Here is a 20,591-nt window from a genome sequence, read left to right as displayed (position 1 = left end):
ATGAGGCTTGCAAGGAGCCTCACCGCACTCCCGCCCTTGGTCTCTCGTCCCAGGCTGGGGGCCACGTGGGTCTGGGTCCCCTTGTCAGTCTTCCTCTGGGCTTTCCAAGGCGAGCCAAGCTGTGACTGCAGGGTCATGTGACGAGGTGGAGCAGAGGGAGCTGCTGACTGGCAACCACCTTGAGGAAGGTGAGGTGGAAGCATCTCCTCCCTCCCACACCCATGGCAATCGTTGATTCTAATTTCATTCTTCTGTGGTGTCAGAAGATTTCCAAGAAGTACTACCTGAGAGAGGTGGAGACATTAAAGAAAAGGAAAGGTGGTATCAGTCTTTTGGGGCCATTTTCCTTTGTCTTATTAATATTAAGGTTCAGATAGAAGGTACTCTTTGGCATGGAGTGCTTGTTATTATTTGGCATTGAGAAAATAACACAACAAATTGGGATTTTGAGAAATGGAGGAAAGGGTCAGCATATCAAATTCCAGTGGTGGTACACACTATTCTTTGAATAATACTACTTCCTAGCTCTCTGGGAAGCTGAGGCAGAAGGATAAAAAATTTGAGCCTAGCCTGGGCAGTTTAGCAACTTAGAGAGACATTGTCTTATTAAAACAAAAAGTAAAAAGGGCTATGAATAGAGTTCAGTATAAATGCCCTGGGTTCAATCCTCAGGACTGCAAAAAGAAACAAAAACCCACATGAAATTCCTCACCTTTCATAGATGAGGTTAACAGCTAAAGCTACTTATTAATCTTACAATTCTAAGTATAATTTAGGTCTAAAATACTTTTATATGCTATTTAATTTCACAAAGATAACCAGGAAAATAACATCATTAATAAAAATTAGGAGATAGAGAGGATACAGGAAGTATGAGCTGTAGAACCTAATACATTCCACATCTGTGATGTAGTACAGATACTATTCTGTCAAATTAAATGAATTAATAATAGAAGCATAAACATTTGTTTTATGCTATGACGGTGAACATGAGAAAAACAAACCCAGCAACTAGTAATTGTGGTTACCTCTGGAGGGCAGGGGAAGGAGAATTCTCTCATTTCATGGCTTTCTGTAGAAAACCTACTTTTCCAAGTCATGGGTAAGCCATTATCTCCACAATAATAAAAAGCATTTAACATGTCCAAGAGGTCAGAGAAAATTGAGTTCTGGTCAGCAAAATCTGGACAGAAATGTTTTGATTTGCAGCACTGCCAGACCTGTCTTCTGAAGCAGACAAAGTGGAGGACAAAGGCTGATAAGCCCTGAAGTGAGGCCAGCCCTGGAGAGTCCGGGAAGAGCGCCCTGCCCTGGGGGCCGGAGTGCGAGGAGAGCCAGCGCCTGTTCCAAGGTCAGACTGCAGGGGGCGCATCATCCTTCGGAGGTTGTCACCATCATGGCCAGGAGGCCTTCTGGAGAGTAAGAATTTATTACCTGGAGAACAGGGGAGGAGATCACAGAAAAGAAAAACTGCTCCTAGGTCCCCCATGTTCAATAATTGAGCTTTCTGCCTATTTAAAGGTCCTGTGTTGGAGTTTGTCGTTTCTCTAAGCTAAATAATAATCAAGAGGACATAACAGATGACAGGCATGCCCATCCAGGTGTTCCCCGTGATGGAAGGTGTCCTGTGGCTGCGGGTCCTGCAGGGCAGCAATGCCCAGTGTGAGCTGTGAACACCAGCCCCGGGCCTCTAGGATGAGGCTGTTGACCCCGAAGGAAACCCTAAAAGTCACAGTGCCAGCGCCTCACCCCTTCAATTCCTGCCTCTCCTGTCAGGTATGATGATACCTTGACCTCACCCGTGCTGCGAGAACCCTTGTCTGTTGGCCTGGTCTCAGCAGAGCAGCTGGGTTTCCCAGGTAGGCTTTCAGAGCAGGTCTCAATTTTCCTGACGCATGTCAGCCAAAGAGCTGCCCTTTCTTTTCCCTCCCCAGTCTGCAGTCCAAACGCTTTCTCCAGTCCACTGTGGGAAGGCAGAGAGGCGTCCACAGTGGTGTGGCCATTGCTCCAGTGGTGTGGAGCATGGGCCATTGTCCTTCAGCAAAGCACCTGTCCTTCCCCAGCTCCCGCGGCACATGGCCCACTCTCCTCTCTGTACCCCGTGTTTAACCCCAATTCCCGCACCATGCTAGACTTGGTGGTCTCCACTTTGTCTCTTCCTTCCGCTTCCCACATGTCTTGTGCTCACCCTCTTTTGGAGCCAGCACTTTTATGCCTTTGTGCTTGGGTGCAGTCTCTGTGTGGGAAATGCTCTCCCTCCTCTCATTTTCAGAGCCTTCCTGGATGACTCCACAAGGTGTTGGCTGGGCATCTTCGGGACTCTTAGAGCACTGCACATTAGGTTTGCACATGGGGTTTAATTTGTGTCTGTCCCTTTCCAGACCCCTTTCAGGTCAGGGACGGTGGCTCAGCAACCTCTTTTCGTCCAGCCCCAAGCACAGCCCACAGCCTGGAGCCTCCCAGCTCAGTAGGTGAAACCATAATTGTCACCTGACTGGGAGTCCTGGCTCTGCTGCTGACTTACAGTGTGACTGGTGCATGTTAACCACTCTGGGCCTCAGTTTCCCCATCTGCACAAAGACGAGATACATCCCCATTTCATTGGATTGCTGAGGTGATTAAATCAGGTTATTGCTGTGAAATGCTTTGCACATACAGTAGTAAGTGCTCCATCAATTCTACCTGTAATTATTAGATAAAAGGAACATAGTCCACAAGAAACTCCTCAGCCAGGTACCACAAGTGACAAAACCCCCTAGAGCTTGAACATGGAGCCCTAAAATAAAAAGAAGCCAACTGCTGGAAACTGTGCTCTGGGTTGGAGCGGCAGTGGGCTTCCCCACGTCCTGCCTCCGGATGGGCTTTTGGCTTGTAGACGCTAGGAGCTCATCCTCCTGAAAGCCCGCAAGCGCGGAGGTCGCCCTTGGGCTGGCAAGCACACGCCAACACCGCGATGTTATTTTCCAGTCTCATCTCCACCCAGCACAATGCCTGTGGTTTCAGGCCCTCTGCCCTCGTTCTGTCACAGCAGACTCATGTCCAATACAGAAGCCTTCAGGGTCTTTTCTGTAACGGTGGGGCTGAATTTGGAAGGGGAACCGTTTCCACCAGAGCAGAGCTGAATCTGCAACGTGTGCCTTTGGTGCCCCCTGCTGGGAAAACGCCGCTTTGCACTCTTTGCACGTAGGCCATGCTCTGAGGCAGAACAGATAGTTACTGTCTGATGCAGACACTGTCGTGTGCTTCTATCCTTGAAGGAGCTGGGCATCTGGGGGATCAGGCTCATGAACTGATGAATGTGTCGCAGGGATCTGAGCTCAAGAAATGGAAGTCACAGAGAAGGGGCCCTGGGGAAGGCACGAGGGACGTGCTCAGTGGGGTTCCCCTGCCTCTCCAGACCCAGGGACCTGGGTTACCGTTCTCTGGACGTGTGAAATGTGAGCCTACTCATTGTGCTGCAAGTCCATGGTGTCACAGAACAATGGCCTGATTCCTTGCTTCCTTTGTCTTGCTCTTTATTTTCAAAGTTCTTGTGCTTGTTGAGCCTGATGAAACCCAATAAGGTGGGAAATGCCATCGTTGTTCTCCCAGCCCCCTTGTAGGTGCTGTGGTTTGCATATTTGTCCCCTAAAGCAAACATCCTCAACCTGCCAGGAGCCGGGGCCCCAGCAGGAGGTGAACGGGAAGGGGAGCAGCAAGTGTAGCTTCACTGGCTTTTAAGGCTGCCCTGTCACTTTGCTCCCATTGGCCCCTGAACTTGACCTATTGTCAAATGGGAAACACAAGTGAGGCGTCCGGTTGTGTGCACCTTATGAGAATCTGATGAGACGGTAATAGAAATAAAGTGCACAGTGTAATAATAGAAATAAAGAGGACAATAAATGTAAAGTGCTTGAACCATCCTGAAACTACCACCCTCCAAAACACACTGAATCCATGGAAAAATTGTCTTCCATGAAACTGGCCCCCAGTGCCCAAAATGTTGGGGGCTGCACCCTACATATCTGCACATTAACGGCTTGGCCCCCAAGTGGCGCTACTGGGAGGTGGTGGCACCTTCAAGAGGGGACCCGTTGGAAGGTCTTTAGGTCACCGGGGTGAGCCCTCCTTGAACGGAACAGTGAGACCCCAGCCTGCTCCTCACCCTGTCTGTTTCCCAGCCATGAGGTGGGCAGTTCTGCTCCACCGTGTTCTCCACCTGTGTTACAGGCCCCACACAACAGAGCGTACTGGTCAGGCACTGGGACCTCCAAATCTGTGAGCCAAAATAAAGCTTTTAAAAAATAAGCAGTTTATCTCAGTTGTTTTATTAGGGTGGTGGAAAGCTACCCCAGAGGGGAACTGAAATGTCTAAAGCCAGAGAGCTGTTTAGGATCCTGCAGGGACCAGAATAAGCTGCTTTCCAGTCTGCCTCCAGCTCCGCTGTGCTGCAGGGTTTCATCCTTTTCTCCCATCTTCCTTCCATGTTCAGGTCTTTCCATCTCCTGCTGCAGTTACTGCAGTGACTTTGTCTCTGGTCCCCTGCCCTCTGGACCCTTCCCTTTAGTTCTCCTTCTGAGATGGAGTTAGCCATGTGTTGAAGAGAAAGATCCAATCGCAACACTGCCCCCAGTTAAGCACAAAGCCAAACTGACTGTCATGGCTCCCGATGCGACTAGATTGGGACTCACCGTGTGGGACCCTGTCCTGACCGCATGGGCAGCCTCATCCCCAGCCCCTCTCCTCCCTGTGCCCTGCATCGCCCATGTCCAATCAGAGCCCCAAACAGAGTCATAACCCCCAATGTCCACACACCCCTCTACTGAGATGTCCTTTCAGCATGGACTTTCTTCCTCATCTCCCTGTCCAGCTTCAAAACCCTGTTTGCTGGGGGCGAAGGTTCCTCCAGATCCACTCTCCTCCCTTCTCTTCCTTGTTTTGTGCCCAGGACCCCATCCCTCAGCCTCCATCTTTGCTAGGTTTCAGTTGACTTCAGCCATGAATCCTGCACTAGCACGGGGTGAGAGAAGAAACAGCGCAGCCCGCCGGTCCTCGAAGGCAGCTGAGGAGTGGCTACTTTCTCTCCCAGAGCCCCAGTCTTAAAAGCAGCTTCCTCTATACCTGCAGCCACAGCAGACCTTGGCACTCCGCTCTGCTCGACCCCATGGACCACAGGGCTGGCAGCTGGGAGGTTTCCTGCTGCTCCTGAGACCTGTCTGGGTCCACTGGCTGCCCACGCTCAGCCCTGCCCTTCTGCGGACCCTTCAGGCACTCCTGGCCCTGCTGTGTCCTTCCCTCTGGGCAAGTGCAGTCAGTCCCCACACAGAGCAGCACCTGTGCACACGCACTCACTCTTACTGCACCAGAGGGCCAGTTGTTTGCACAGTTAGCCACTCTGTGGCTGGGCCTCTTCTCTCCACCCCAAACGTGTGGCCTGGCATGCAGTATGAGGTGTCGATGCTCCATGAATGAACGGATTCATGCACTGAAGAGAAGCTCTGTTGGAAAGGCTATGGCCTAATGATATCAGGGCATGGGGTTTGGCCTTTTAGGGCCCAGTTATTTTTGCTCAAAGCCCATGACACAGACAGGTCTCATTCTGGTCACCCATTCAAACAGTTTCCCCCAGGGTAGATGAACCCACAGGTTCGTTGTACTTGAGGGAGTGCCCTGCTCAAGGGTGCAGGCCCTCAATGAGTCAGCCTTAGCAGGAAAGCCTGGTTACGCCTGAGTGAGCCCCTGCTAGTCTGCAGTGCACCAGGACTTGAGATTCTCCGGAGGTTGGAAGATGTGCGGCTGGTCCCGGAATGTCAGCTCAAAGTGTGTCTGCACATGAAGGGACCTTAGCATCCTGACGGCCCCTCTGCCCTCTTACCCAATTCAGTGACTACTCTGAGTTTCTAGGGTGAAGGCTGGGGTGGTGACAGGCACAGTAGGGTTCTCTGGACTCCTGTGGCCCTTTCATCTTAGTGTCAAAGCTTGAAGACTTTCTGGAGATCTCTGCTGTGACTGCTCACCCTGATACATTAGCTTCATGGTTTGAGAAATGCCTAGCAGGTCAGTGAAGTATGGGCCTGGGTGTGTCTAGGTGGGTAATGGAGGCATGGCATGGGCACTATACAGTCTCACAAAAGTCCTCTCTGGCAGTGTTACCTGCATGCTTCCCTGGCTCCACGAATTAAGCAGCTTTGGCTCACCATGCTCTTCCACCATGACGTCTCTGGCTTGGACCCAGCAGACCATGGACTGAGTCCCTGGAAACTGTGAGTCAAGTTAAGTTGTGAGTTTCAGGTATTGTGTCTCAGCAACAAGGGAAGGAAAAACATGGGTATGGTCACTGAGAAAGGTTGTCTAGAGCTAAGGATGGGGTGGGAGCCAGGTCTCAGGAAAAGGGGCCATGGCTCATAGTTGCTGTGTGTCTTGTGCTTCTCAGACAGGCTTTGAGGTTCAGAGAGGGGTTGGGCTGGCTCCTGAAGCCAAGCACATGTTGCTTGTCATTTGTAAGGCTCCATGGCATCTACTTCCAGGATTTTCTCAGACTTTCAGGCCTGGTGGCAGGAACAGTGGGGCAACTCTCCGAAGGATCTGGTTTATTTGCTACTAAAATAGTTATCACTGGATCAAGGTTGGAAAGCCTTTAAGAGTGTTTGGGAAGTTAGTCAGGGACTCAACATTTTTATGGCTAATCCAGAGCTGCAGAATTCTGTGCATTCAGAAGGAATTTAATTCAAATTTGGTGACTTAAAAGAGTCAGATTGGTACAGCCACTACAGTAGATAGTACAGAGATCTCTCAAAAAATAAAAAGTACAACTACAGTACAGTTCAGCAGCCCCACTGGTATATATCCAAAGGAAATAAAATCCATATCTTGAAGTGATATCTGCATTCCCTTGTTCATTGCAGCATTACTTACAATAGCCAAGATACAGAATAAATCTGAGAGTCTATCAATGGATGAATGGATAAAGAAAATAAAGACTTCTTGTTCTTTCTCTAGCACCCTGGTTTCTTGGCCCTGAATGTGGGTGTGTGGTATGGGATCTATCTCCTCTGTTGCTATCTTGGGAATCCTAAACCTGTTACTGTGAATAACTGTGAATAATGACATTTGGCTTTGCAATGGAATATTACTCAGCCATAAATAAGAAGGAAATCCTATGATTAACAACAACATGGATGAAGCCAGAGGACATTATATTAAGTGCAATAAACCAGGAACAGAAAGACAAACACTGCATGATTTCACTTATGTAGATTCCTAAAAAGTCAAATTTGTAGAAGCAGAGAGTAGAATGTTGGTTGCCAGGGGCTGGGTCTGGGGAAAATGAGATGTTGATCAGAGGAAACAAACTCAGTTAAAAGATGATTACGTTCTGGAGATGTATTGTATAGCATGGTGACAGTCATTAATAATATTGCACCAAATACGTGGAATTTGCTAAGAGAGCAATAGGTTATTTTGTTTTGTTTTGTTTTTCAGTCCTGGGGATACAACTCATGGGCCTTGTGTATGCTAGGCCACTGGTCTGAGCCCACCCAGCCTGAGAGTGGGTCTTAAGTTCTCATCACACATGCAAGGAGAGAACCGTGTGTGGCAGTGATGTGCTGATTAATTTGATTACTATACTCACTATACAGTGTAGACACATATCAAACCATCACACTGTACACCTTGGACATACAATTGTTCTCTGTCAATTATTCCTCAATAAAGCTGACAAAAAGACAAAGCCACGAACAGTTCTTGAAGACAGAGTTGAGCTCAGAATTCCCCTCCTGCCAGTGCAATGCCCTATATATCTCTTCATGGCTGATGCTCAGATCTTTGGCCTGCTTCGCTCGTCAGTGTTTGCACACCTACCCAGCCTGGTGTTCTGCCCCAGCCTCCCCGTTCCTTGGCTCTGGGTGGTTGTCAGGTCAGCTGGTCTCCTCGTGTTGCTATATCGGGACTTCTAGGCCTGTGGCTGTGAATAAGTTCACATTTGGTGTCACACCTTTGTTCCCAACAGGTTCCTTTTCACTGACCATATTTTTAGTTCCCTGTGGTCATTTAGAGGGACTGGTGGAATTGAAAAGGCCGTGGACTTGCCTCTTAGACAGAACAGCATGCTTGCAGGCTTTGTATGTAAGGGCAGCCTTGGAAGTACACGTTTCAGTGGCTTTGGCCAGCATCGTTTCTTCCTCAGTGCCCTTAGATATACGTCATTAGTGTGGGTCCCCTTTTGGGTGCTGGGAAGACATGTTTCTGGAGACCCAGCATATACTGCATGTCAGGAGTGCTGGGGGATTTCCACACCCTTACCATGGGCAACCCCATGAGCCATGGACCCTAGAGCAACTGCATCAACGATAGGAGGCACCAGCCCAGTGCTTCCCTTGTGGCAGATTACAGAGCCATTGGCCTGAGCTCTCTGTAGCAGAGTCCAGTGCTTCCTGCTCTTAGGAGTCTGTGGGGACCAGGAGTCAGAGGGAGTGGGGCCTGGAGTGCAGCAGCTGAGTACAGATGCCAGCCTGGTGCCCTCTCTGCACCTCTGCACTCCCTCAGGTGTGGGATGTCTGGATGGTCCCCACACCCGGGGCATTAACCAGGAGGCACTGCTGTCTCCCTGCCAGCCACCACTAGCCCACTGGTTCGGAGTGCCTGTGCCACACTGCATTTACGGGTTCAAACCCCGGGGTCCCCTGACTGCTGGGAAGGGAATGGTGATGTCATGAGTGGAGGGAGTACAGTCATGGACTTGCACTAACTCCTTCCAGGAGAGACATCACCCAGGCCACCTCGGGGCTCAGGCGAGTCCTTCACCAGAGCTGACCTCCTTCACACACCTACTGCTGGGTCTGCCATCAGTGCATGACATGGCAGGGGGCGCGCACGTGTAGGCGCTGCTGACCATCCTGTGGCTCCTAATGTCCCTACTCTGCTGCCCATAGCCTCTGACCTACTAGACCCCGGGGCCCAGGCCCAGGAAGGCACAGTCACAGAGACCCCTCCCTCTGAAGCCAGGCAGGTTCCACAGAGGAGGAGAGAGGGGAACAGGTTCCATCTTAAGCTGGCCTTGACTTCCTCTTGCACTGAGAATCCTGGCTTTATACATTCATACCCATAGGAGGATGCAGGAGAGATACATTTCCTGCATTCTTTTCATGGCACTCCCTTGTCTGTCTCTGTGTCAAGTAAGCTGGGCAGTTCCTGACTATCCTTCAGGGTGCCATGCAGTGCTGCGTGTGCCTAGCTGCAGGGTCCCTTGGGCTGAAATGGTGCAGACGGTGTAGCAGGATATGCTGTTTAGACACCTCCCTTTTGCATCCAGAGAGTGAACAAGAGGTAAAGGTTAACTGATCTCCTTGCTGATGGCCTCCCAGAGATGGCAGTGGCAACCAATGTTGGCCTGGATCCAGGAGTCAGTCCTGGCTGACACTTCCTTGCCATGTGATCCACCTGGAACTGCAAAGCTTTAAGCAGTTCTCTCATCAGGAGAAGGCTTGGTGCTCTGCATGCCCACACAAGGTGAGTGGTCAGATAGGATGGAGCCTCTGTCTTGCCCTGTCATGACTACAGTGTCCTGGCTCTGGTAATGTCAGGCTGATGTTTCTTAACCAAATAACTCAAAACTCTACCACCCAAAGCTGAAATCCCTGACCTGGCCCCAGGAAACCAGATGCTAGCATACGAGAGAGCAGTGGATGAGGGGTCCTGCTTACTGCACCTACTTCTGTCTCCACCGGCTTCCTCAAGAAACTCTACTGTTAAAAGCCTGGTGTGCATTCCCTACACTATGCTTGAAATGTTGCTGTATGACCTTCTGACCTTTACTTTTCCTGTGTGTATGTGTGTATTTGTGAGTACATTTAAACAAAACTGGAATCATGATATATAAAAATTATTACTTTTATTAATTAATATTTTATTTGTGGATGATTTACAGAAAAGTTGCAAAAATGTTAAGAGAGTTCTGCAACACCTTTTACTCAGCTTCTCTTCATGTTAACTAAGTCCTTAGGTAATGTATTTAGTCAGGATTGCTGACACCTACAGCTTAGTATCTGACACCTACAACTTAAAGGAGGAGAGATTTATATAAATATGGTTTATAATTTTGAGGGATTTTGTCGATGCTCAGCTGGCTCCAAGGCAAAAATGACATGGTAGAAAGGCAGAACTGTGGAGATCTTCAACTCTCAGGAGCTGCAAAGCAGAGAGAGAGAGAAGTGAGGAGCTAGAGAAGAAGATACGCCCTCCAGAGGCTACCACCAGTGACACCTTTTCCAACCAGGCCCCACCTCCTAACATGCATTTCAGTATGCACTCATCAATGGATTAATCCACTGAGAAGTCTATTGGCTCCATGGTCTAATCATCTCCTCAAAGACCCCCCCTTTAAATACATGAGACTTTGGGGGAACAATTTAGATCTAAATCATAACAGATAGTGATGGTACACTAAGCAATGTACATTCCACGTTACCATTAACCAAACCATCAACTGTATTCAGACTCCACTAGTCTTCTCCTAATGTCATTTTCCTATTCCAGAATTCAATATTATACATAATATTGCATTAGTCATCACATCTCCTTGGTCTCCTAGTTTCTCAGCCTTTTTTTGTTTCCCATGACCTTGATAATCTAAAGCAGCACTGGTCAAGTATTTTGTAGAGTGCTCCCCAATTTGGTCTGCCTAATGTTTTCTCATGATTAGACTGGGTTATGGGTTAATGAGAGCAAAATAATGGAGGTAATATGCCTGTCTCTGCATCCCATCAGAGGCTGAGTGATGGTTAAATGACTTAACCATTTTAGAGGGTGTCTACCAGGTGTCTGCACTGTGGAGTTAAAATTTTCTGCTTCCTATATGCTGTTCTTAGGTGTGAGTCACAGTCCAGCCTGCCCTCAAGGCGAGGGGAATTATGCCACACCTCCTGGAGTAGGAGAGACAGAACATGTATTATTTAAATATTTTCTGTAAAGGCTCTTTGTCTTTTCTTTCTCATTTATGTATTTATTCAATCATTTATTTACATCACTGTGGAGTCATGGATATGTAATTTTATTTTGCAGAGCTATTATTCAATAATATAATTATTTATTACATCACTCAAATTGTCCCAGTTTTGACCTTTGGGATCTCTTTGAGGTTGGTTCCTGAGTCCTTTTGACATACTTTCATCCCCCTTACCCCTTCTTTGGTGAGTTTTTTCTTACTTTCTAGCCTTACAAAGTCTCCAGGTCCATTTGTTAGTTCTCCTGTTCATCTCCACAATCAGTAATTTCTCCTAGAAGCCATAGTTTCTTTCATTGGAAAATTGTATTTAATAACCAAAATCTGAGACTGAGGATTCTCATTGCTACTGAAGTGTCACTGCTTCTAGATATTTCAGCAGGCAGAGCTAGGACCCCCAAATAGATTCGATGAAAACAAGGTCCTCACTGTGGCAAATTAGAGTCAAATTGCCAAATGTCTAAGACAAAGACAGAATTCTAAAAACAGCAAGAAAAAAGAATCAAGTCACATTTAAGGGAATTCCCATTAGACTAACAACAAGTTTCTCAGGAGAAATCTTACAGACCAAAAAGGAATGATATATTTAAAAACTTGGGAGAAAAATCTTTCAACCAAAAATATTGTACCCAGAAAAGCTATCCTTCAAAATATAGGAGAAATAAAAACTTTCCAAGACAAGCAAAATCTGAGGGAATTCATCATTCCTAGACTAATCCCACTCTTGTTTAAAGAATGCTTAAAGACATTCTACATCTGGAAGCAAAAGGCTGACAACTAGTGTGAAGAAAATACATGAAAGAATAAAGTTCACTCATAAAGCAGATATACAAATGAAAAAGAGAAAAGACTCAAACTCTATGTAATGAAAGCCCCCAAAGCAAAAACTAAATAAAAAAGGATGAAAAGGAAGAGATAATATATAAAACCAACAGAAAACAATGAACAAAGTGGCAGGAGTAAATCCTTACTTATCATTAGTAACTCTGAATGTAAAAAGACTAAATTCCTTAATCAAAAGATATACAACCATCAAAACTGATGAAAGATAAAGTCCAACTAGATGTTGCCTAGAAGAAACTAACTGTCCCAGCAAAGACACATATAGACTAAAACTGGAGGACTGGAAAAGATATTCCATGCAAATGAAAATGAAAACAGACAGGAGTAGCTACACTTACATCAAAATAGATTCACACTAATAACTGTAAAAAAAGACATACAAAGATACTATACAATGATAAAGGGATTAATTTTACAAAAGGAATTAGCAATTATGAACATATGTGCACCAATCCTAAAGCACCCAATTATATAGAGAAAATATTATCAGGTTTAAAGGGAGAAATTACAATATGATAACAATTGAGGACTCCATTACCCCACTTTAATCAATGAACAGATCATGCCACAAAAATCAATGAGGAGGGCAGGGGATTTAGCTCAGTGGTTTCACTGCCTGCTGCACAAGCACAAGGACCTGAGTTCGATCTCCGGTACCAAAAAAAAAAAAAAGAAAAATTAATGAAGAAACAACCAAATGGACCTAACAGATATTTATAGAACACTTCATCCAACAGTTGCAGAATACAGATTTTTATCATCAGCATATGAGACACTTTCCAAGATAGACTATATGCCAGGCCATAAAACAAACCTAACCAGTTAAAAAAATCAAAATAGTACCTGTATCTTCTCTAACTACAATGCAATAAAACTATATGTCAATTACAAATGATATAAATACATGGAGACAAAATGGAAATGATACAAATAATGGAGACAAAGTGGAAGACTTCTGAATTACTTTTGGGAAAATGAAAAAATTAAAAATGAAATAAAAAAATTCTTTTCTTTTGAGGGTGTCTACTTTTTTGTGTTTTTTACATATTCCAGATATTAGTCCTCTGAGGAAAGTTTTTTTTCCAGTTCTTTGGGTTTTCTTTTCAATCAATTGGCTGTTTCATTTGCTATGCAGTAGACTTTTAATTTGGTATGATCCCATTTATTGATTATTGGTACTATTTCCTGTACCACTGGGATTCTGTTCAGAATGTCCTTGCCTATGACTATGACTTCATCATAGTTAAATCTTGGAAGCAAAGTATAGGTCCATCAAATGAATGAATAAAGACAATGTGGTGTTATGGCTTTGTCTAGATGTGCCTCCTAAAGCCTCATGCAGTCATAGGTGGGGCTTTTTCAGAGGTGGCTGGATCTACAGTATGTGACGATTCACTGTGCAATTCTAGGATTAAGGGTGCTAGGATTAAGGGTGGGTGATTACTAAATCTGTCCATTGGTTGTTTGACACACCCTAATCCCAATAGCTGGGATACAAGATAAGGAACAGAAAGAGGCTTGTCTTCCTTTGCTTGCTTGCTTTTGCTGTCTTATGCCTGCCATGGACTGTTTCTCCTCTGTGATGCCCCTCTGCCTTGGAGCCAGCTGATTATGGACTGAAACCTCTACAAACTGTGAGCTAAATAAACCTTTGCCCTTCTCACTTTGGGTGTTGAGTATTTTGTCTCAGCAATGAGAAAAGTAACTAAGACATATGTATCTACACACAATGGAGTACTACTCTACCATAATGAAAGATAAACTTGAATTATTTTTAGGAAAATGGATGTGCTTTGAGACCATAAAGTTAAGTGAAATAAATCAGACACACAAGCTTAAATATCTCATAGTTTCTCATATATGAGAGATGTAAAGTAAAAATAAAAAGCAAAATAAGGTGGATAATAGGAAGTAGATCTTTCTCAAATGGGAAAGGGCTCAAGAGATGGAGGGGGAGGAGGGAAAGAAGATGAAAAAAGGAATTGAGATGTGTTGTGTACATGAACCACCTCCACTCAAGTAATGTAAACATTATGCAAACATGTATTAATAAAAAAGTCTTGAAACAAATGAAAATGGGAAATAACATACCAAAAGTTATGAGATGCAACAAAAGCAGTAATAAGAGGAAAGTCTATAGGAATAAACATCCATATCAAAAAAGGAAAGATTTCAAATAACCTAATATGCAAACTTAAAGAAGAAAAGCAAGAACAATTTAAAACCAAACTAAATAAAAGCAAAGATATAATAAAGACCAAAGCAGAAATAAACAAAATAGAGTCTAAAAATCATTAAAATGAAAAATTTATTTTTCAAAAAGATAAAATCAACAAGTCTTTAGCTAAGTAACCAGAGAGAAATAGAAAAGACCCCAATAAGTGAAATCATGGAAGAAAAAGGAAACAATGTAACTGACACCACATAAATAGAAAGGATCATTAGACACTATCAAGACCAAGTACACACCAATAACTTGGAAAGCCTGGAAGAAACGGATACATTTATGGACATATGTAACCTAGCACAATTAAACCATGAATACCTAGAATCCCTGGAGGTCAGTAACAATCTATGAGGGTGAAACAGTAGTAAAGTCTCCCAGCAAAGAATTCTGTTGATACCTGATAGCCTGATAGCTTCACTGATGAATCATACAAAATGTATTATGAAGGACTAATCCAGATCTCTTTAAATTACTTCAGAAAGACTGAAAAGGAGGGAACTCTGCCAAACTCATTCTACAAGTTTAATGTTACCCTGATACCAAAACCAGACAAAGGTAACAAAAAAGAAAACTATAGACCAATATCTTTGATTATCATAGATGCAAAAATTCTCAACAAAAGAAGCAAAACAAAATTAAACAGCACATCAAAAGGATTATAAGTATGATAAAATGGGATTTATCTCAGTGATGCTTCACTACTGTATATGCAAATGAATAAACGTTATCCAACACATCAGCACACTGAAAAATAAAAACCCATGACTGTACCAATAGATGCAGAAAATCATTTGATAAAATTTAACATCCCTTCTTGATTAAAAAAAACCCCAACAAGTTAGATAAAGAAGGAACATATCTACACACAATGAAGTGTTTATGTCAATCCTATGCCAGCATTGTGCTAAATGCAGAAAAGTTGAAATTGTTTCTGTTCTGATCCAGAACAAAACAAAGATATCTGCTTTCACCACTCCTATTCAATCAGTATGGGAGGTCTTAGCCAGCATAATTAAGTACTGGAAAGAAATAAAGGGTATCTAAATTGGAAAGGGACAAGTGAAATTATCCTGTTTGCAGATGACATGATCTTATATGGAGAAAAACCTAAAAACTCCCCCATAAAACTGATAGAATTGATGAACAAATTTAGAAAACTTGCAGGATACAAAATAAGCATACAAAAATGATCATTTTTTTGTACAACAATAATGACCTGGCTGGAAAAGAACAAAGCAGACCCTTTCATACTATCTGCAAAAAAAAAAAAAAAAAAAGACAAAAAAACCTTAAGAATAAATTAAACCAAGGAAGGGGAAGATCTCTATGATGAAAATTATAAAATACTGATGAAGAAATCATAAATGACAGAAAAATGAAAAAACTGGATCAGAAGAATTAATATTGACTATTAAAATGTCCATACTTTCCAAAGTGATCTGCAGATCCAGTGCAATCCCTATCAATATACCAATGGCAATTATTCATAGGTCTAGGAAGGACAACCAAAAAAAAAATCACATAGAATTGCAAAAGACCCAAATAACCAAAGCAGTTCTGAGCATAAAACCCCCCAAAGATGGTGGCATCACAATACCTGGTTTCAAAACATACTATAAAGCTATACTGATCAAAAGCATCGTACCGGCACAAAAGCAGATACATAGAACACTGGAATGGAATTGAAACTCCAGATATTAATCCACATATTTACAGCCAATTGATCTTCAACAAAAGAGTCAACAGTGTGCCCTGGAGAAAGGGTGGTCTCATAAAAACAGTCAAGCTGGACGTAGTCATGCAGAAGATGGAAAGGAGGTGCTTACCTCTCACCTTATACAAAGTTAACTCAAGATGAGTCCAGGGCCTAAATGTAAAACCCAAAGCAAGGAAATTACTACAATAAAACATAAGGAAAACAAAACAAAGGAAAGGTATTGGTGTAGGCAAAGATTTTTCAGATAAGATTACCAAAACAGACATCAAAAGCAAAAGTAGATAAGTGGGGTTATCTCAGACTGGGCTTCTCCACAGCAAAGGAAACAGTCCCTCAGGCCAAGACCAACATATGTATAATGGGAGAAACTTTGCAAAGTGTTCATCTAAAGGTGCTAACATTGAGAACATACGAGGAACTCCAACTACTTATTCTATTAGCATAAAACCCTTAATGATTTCATTTTTAAAAAGGGAAAATGTGAACAGACATTTCTCAAAAGAGGATATACAAATGGGCAAATATATGATCATCAGATAATCATCAGCGATATTCAACATCACTAATCAACATCACTAAGCATCAGGAAATTCAAATCAAAACCACAACAAGATACCAGCTCACCCCAGGTAGAAGTGCTTTTTAACAAAAACACTAAAAGGGCCGGGGATTTAGCTCAGTGGTTCCACCACCTGCTTCACAAGCGCAAGGTCCCAAGTTAGATCCCCGGTACCAAAAACACACACACAAGAAACCCCCACCAAAAAATGCTGGCAAGGATGCAGAGAAAAAGAAATTCTTATATACCATTGGTTGGAGGGTAAGTTGGTACAGCTACTATGGAAAAAAAGTATGGATATTTCTCAAAAAACTTGAAAACAGAATTACCTTATGATCCAGCAAACCACTACAGGGTTCAGGAAAGGAGATAATCTCATAATGTCAAAGGAAATGAAATAATTATGTCAGAGAGATACCTGCATTCTTGTGCTTTTTTATCACTATTCAGAAGAGATAAGATATGACATAGTCACGATATCCATAGGTGGATAAAAAGATTTTAAAATGTAATAAAATACAGAATGAATTATTATTCAACCATAAACAAGGACGAAATCTGGTACTTTGCAGCAATGAGAATGGATTTATGAAAACGAAAAAAAATTGCCCACAGAAGAATAGAGTGGAATAGGGGCCACTGGAATCTAGGAAGGGGAGTAAGGGAAGTAGGGGATGGTTTTGTGGTTGTAAGGCACAGTAGCAAAACTACAGTCTACAACAATTAATTACCCATTTCAAAATTATTAGAGAAGTGTTTGATGGTTTCCTACACATAAAAATGACAATATTGAAGGAAATGGAAATGCTAGTTACCCTGCAGTGCTCATTGCATTCTGGTATCAGTTCATAATGGATTACCTCATAAATATGTACAAATACCATCGGCCAGTCAGGTGGGTAAGCACACAATCAAAAGCGTAAGGCTTGCATTCTTATCGGGAGATCACAGTCCGCTAACCTGTGCACAGATGAAAAAATAATCAGAACATTATCAAAACTTCAGAAGTGCCATGGCCCTTTGCCAATAGCCCGTCTCCCAAGAAGCACTAACCCGACTGCCAGTGCCACCTGCCAGTTTCTGCTGTTTGTGAACTTTATTGAGTGGAATCACACTGTGTTGTGACTGCTGCTTTGGCCTGGCATTATGCTTGTGGGATTCGCCACTGTTGTTGCACGTAGCTGGAGTTCGTTCACTGCTGCATGTCCTGATTTCTTAGCCTAATATTTTACCATGAGCAGTTACTCTTGATCTTAAATATGTTTCTTCAAGATGATTTTATCAGCCATATAATATTCTATACTATGCTTTTACATAAACTGTTTAATTATCCCCCAATTGCCAGCCACTTAATTGGCCTCTGAATTCTGCATTGCAAATAATACTGGCTAATGATCTCTTCAAAGAGATCATTGCCAGGAGAATGATTTCACAATCCTAATGCCTCAAAATTATTCAAATTACCGCTGGTGTTCTGTCCTCCGGGCACTTCCACAGGGGCTTTAGGGGTGTATGAAGAGCTCAGCATGAGGAGCTGAGGATATCTGGCATGGGAGGAGGTGACACAGCCGTTTTCAATTATTTGAAACACGACTTCAAAAAGAGGCAGAGATATTTTGTTATGAAGCCTTAGTCTTCCTATGCAACTAAGCCCATATTACTGGGGAAGGGACTCTGATTGGTCAAGTTGTGGTCAGTAACTAAGCCGAGATCTATCAATTTGGCCCCAGGAATGCAAGACCAAGTTGCTGCAATCAGTTATCTCGGGACCTGCCTTGGTATTGGGTTGAGTTAAGAAATGCTTCTTGAAGTCTGTGGGATAAGCAGATCTGCAATGGGTCCCTGGGCCACGAGGCGAGTCTGGACACAGTCAGAGCTGGGGCACAGGTGCCCTGACTTCATGCAGTTCAGTCTCCTCTTCAACATTTCAGCAAACCTTGGGCACTGCTCCTGTGGCAATTTAGCTCCTCTGCCTTGATCACACTCAAGCTTGAGTAGCACCTTGCTCCAGTCCTTAGAAGTAAGTAGAAAATTACGCTTGGGCGGAGAGGAGAGCTGAAGGGCTGAGGGCCCCTAATAATTTCCTGGGCTTCAATCTCTCATGAGTTATCCACCCAGCTGTGTTACCCAGATTCTCTAAAGACATGGAACTAAAATCCGAAAGCTAATCCTTTAATGGGACCGACCTTAACATGCAGCAGATTTTCAGAAATGATTGGAAAATCTTTTCTGAAAGAAGAGCTGCCTGGATCAGATGCTTCAAGGAAGGGAAGCAAAACATACCTCGGTGGCTTAGTGGAGGGAATAAAAGGGTGGTACGTGATGGGAAGAAAATAATGCTTTACAGCTTTTCCTAGATTCCTGATTCATAGTTTCCTCCTGATGTCAGGAATGGAGCATCCTTTTCTCCTCTGGCAGCTTGGTTATGGCACTAAGAAATCCAAGATGAATGAGACAATCTGTGAATGGAGCCTGAAACAGCTGGCCATTGCTGGCCACAACTGCAATGGTTGGGGACATCTGGTTTACTTCCCTGGGGGGTTGGCAATGGCAGTAAAGCCAATAAAGATAATCCAGTCAGCCACTGCCAGGCTGGGGCTCCCAGGAGCCCAAAAGCTGGGCTGGAGAGATTGGGTTTCTTTTCCATGGGAGCAGAGAAGGGAGAGTAGCAGGTGAGCCAGTGGTGTGCCTGAAAGTTTCTCACCTGCAACCCCAGGTCCCGAAGATCATGAAAGACAATGCCCTAGGAAAGTTGAGGATTGCCTGAAAGAGTGTGGAAGATTTTGCACACTTGTAATTTGGGGGCACAGCCATGGCCAGATCTTCTAGAAAATCACTGTCATGAGAATCCTTAGCCCTTGGTGTGATGGATGCTTGTTCCATGTGACCAGGTAAAGGACAGTCAGCTGAGGTCAGAAGCTTTGGGATCAGGGTTGCCCTGTGTCACAAAGTACACAGTGGTCTGATGCAAAAAGTTTAGTTTCTTCTCACTCAATTTTCTCATTTGTAGAATGAGGACAGTAATTCCTATCTCCCAGAATTTTTATGAACATTGTATAAAATCATGGGTTTGGAGAAGCTAAGGAGAAAATGTGAGCATTTTGGTGGTGGATGAGATCATTTAAAAATATATTTGCAATGTTTACAACCAAATGTCTGTTCACCATAGTGACAGATGATATGGAGAAGGGAAATCCTCCAAAGATTCAGATGTTTCCATTTTATCCTCTACTCTCAAACTTTAAAAATCTTTTAATCCTTTTTTTTCCATAAAAAGAAGACAGGAAATAGACATGCTGGATATTGGAGTGAGAGAGCTTTCCATCACCATAATAAAGTACTTGAGATAGTTAATACATAAAAATAAAAGATTTATCTTAATTTGCAGTTTTTTTGTTTAGTTTTTGGCATCGGGGATCAAACTCGGGACCTCGCACTTGTAAGGCAGGAGCTGGAACCACTGAGCTAAATCCCCAGCCACATTTAGTTTGCAGTTTTGAAGTCTCCAGACCAAGATTGTGTGGGCCTGTTGCTTTGAGCCTCTAATGGGGATACCAGATGGTAATGGTGGGGACATGCAGCAGAGCAAACTGCTCTTCTTGTGGTCAGGAAGCAAAAGAGAGCGAGGAAAGGGCCAGGGACCCAACAGTTCCCTTTGAGGGTACAGCTTCAGTGACATAACTTCCTTCTACTATGCCCCACCTCTTAAATGCTCCATCACCTTCCATTAGCACCAGGCTGGGTAGCAACCCTTCAACACATGGACCTGTGGGAACCTTTAAGATCCAAACTCTAGCAATATTCATGCCTTGATCTCCATAAAAGGACCAATGAGCAGTAAGATGGTGAATCCACTAGGGATTAATGGATCTAAAGATTAGATTTGAAGCTAGGAAGACCACTGTTCAGAAAAAGTACTCGAACTAGGCAACATGAACATTTAGAACTGGACCTCCTCCTATCTAGCTCCCAGGATCAAGTGATCACTGCAATTTCCTAAGCTGAGATAATAGTGAAAGTTTAAACCAATGCCTGACTTTGGTTTCCCCAGTCTCCTTTCTGTCTCTAGCTACCTCAGACACATGGATACTCCAACATCAAAGCGTGATGCTTGAGCAGAATGCCCAAGAACATCATCAAACATGTCAAGTGAAACATCTTTAGTTTGGGGTGTGTGTGGGGGGGACAGGGCAGGGGCTCTTTGGCTTTAGTGCCCTGGTCTGCCCATAGAACACAGACTTCACAGATAGGAAGGTGAAAAATG

Source organism: Heterocephalus glaber, unplaced genomic scaffold, assembly GCF_053883595.1.
Source record: "Heterocephalus glaber isolate CG9 unplaced genomic scaffold, H.glaber_assembly_v1.0 deba00001444, whole genome shotgun sequence".
In the NCBI taxonomy this organism is placed as follows: domain Eukaryota; kingdom Metazoa; phylum Chordata; class Mammalia; order Rodentia; family Bathyergidae; genus Heterocephalus; species Heterocephalus glaber.
Note: the sequence above shows the minus strand (reverse complement) of the source record.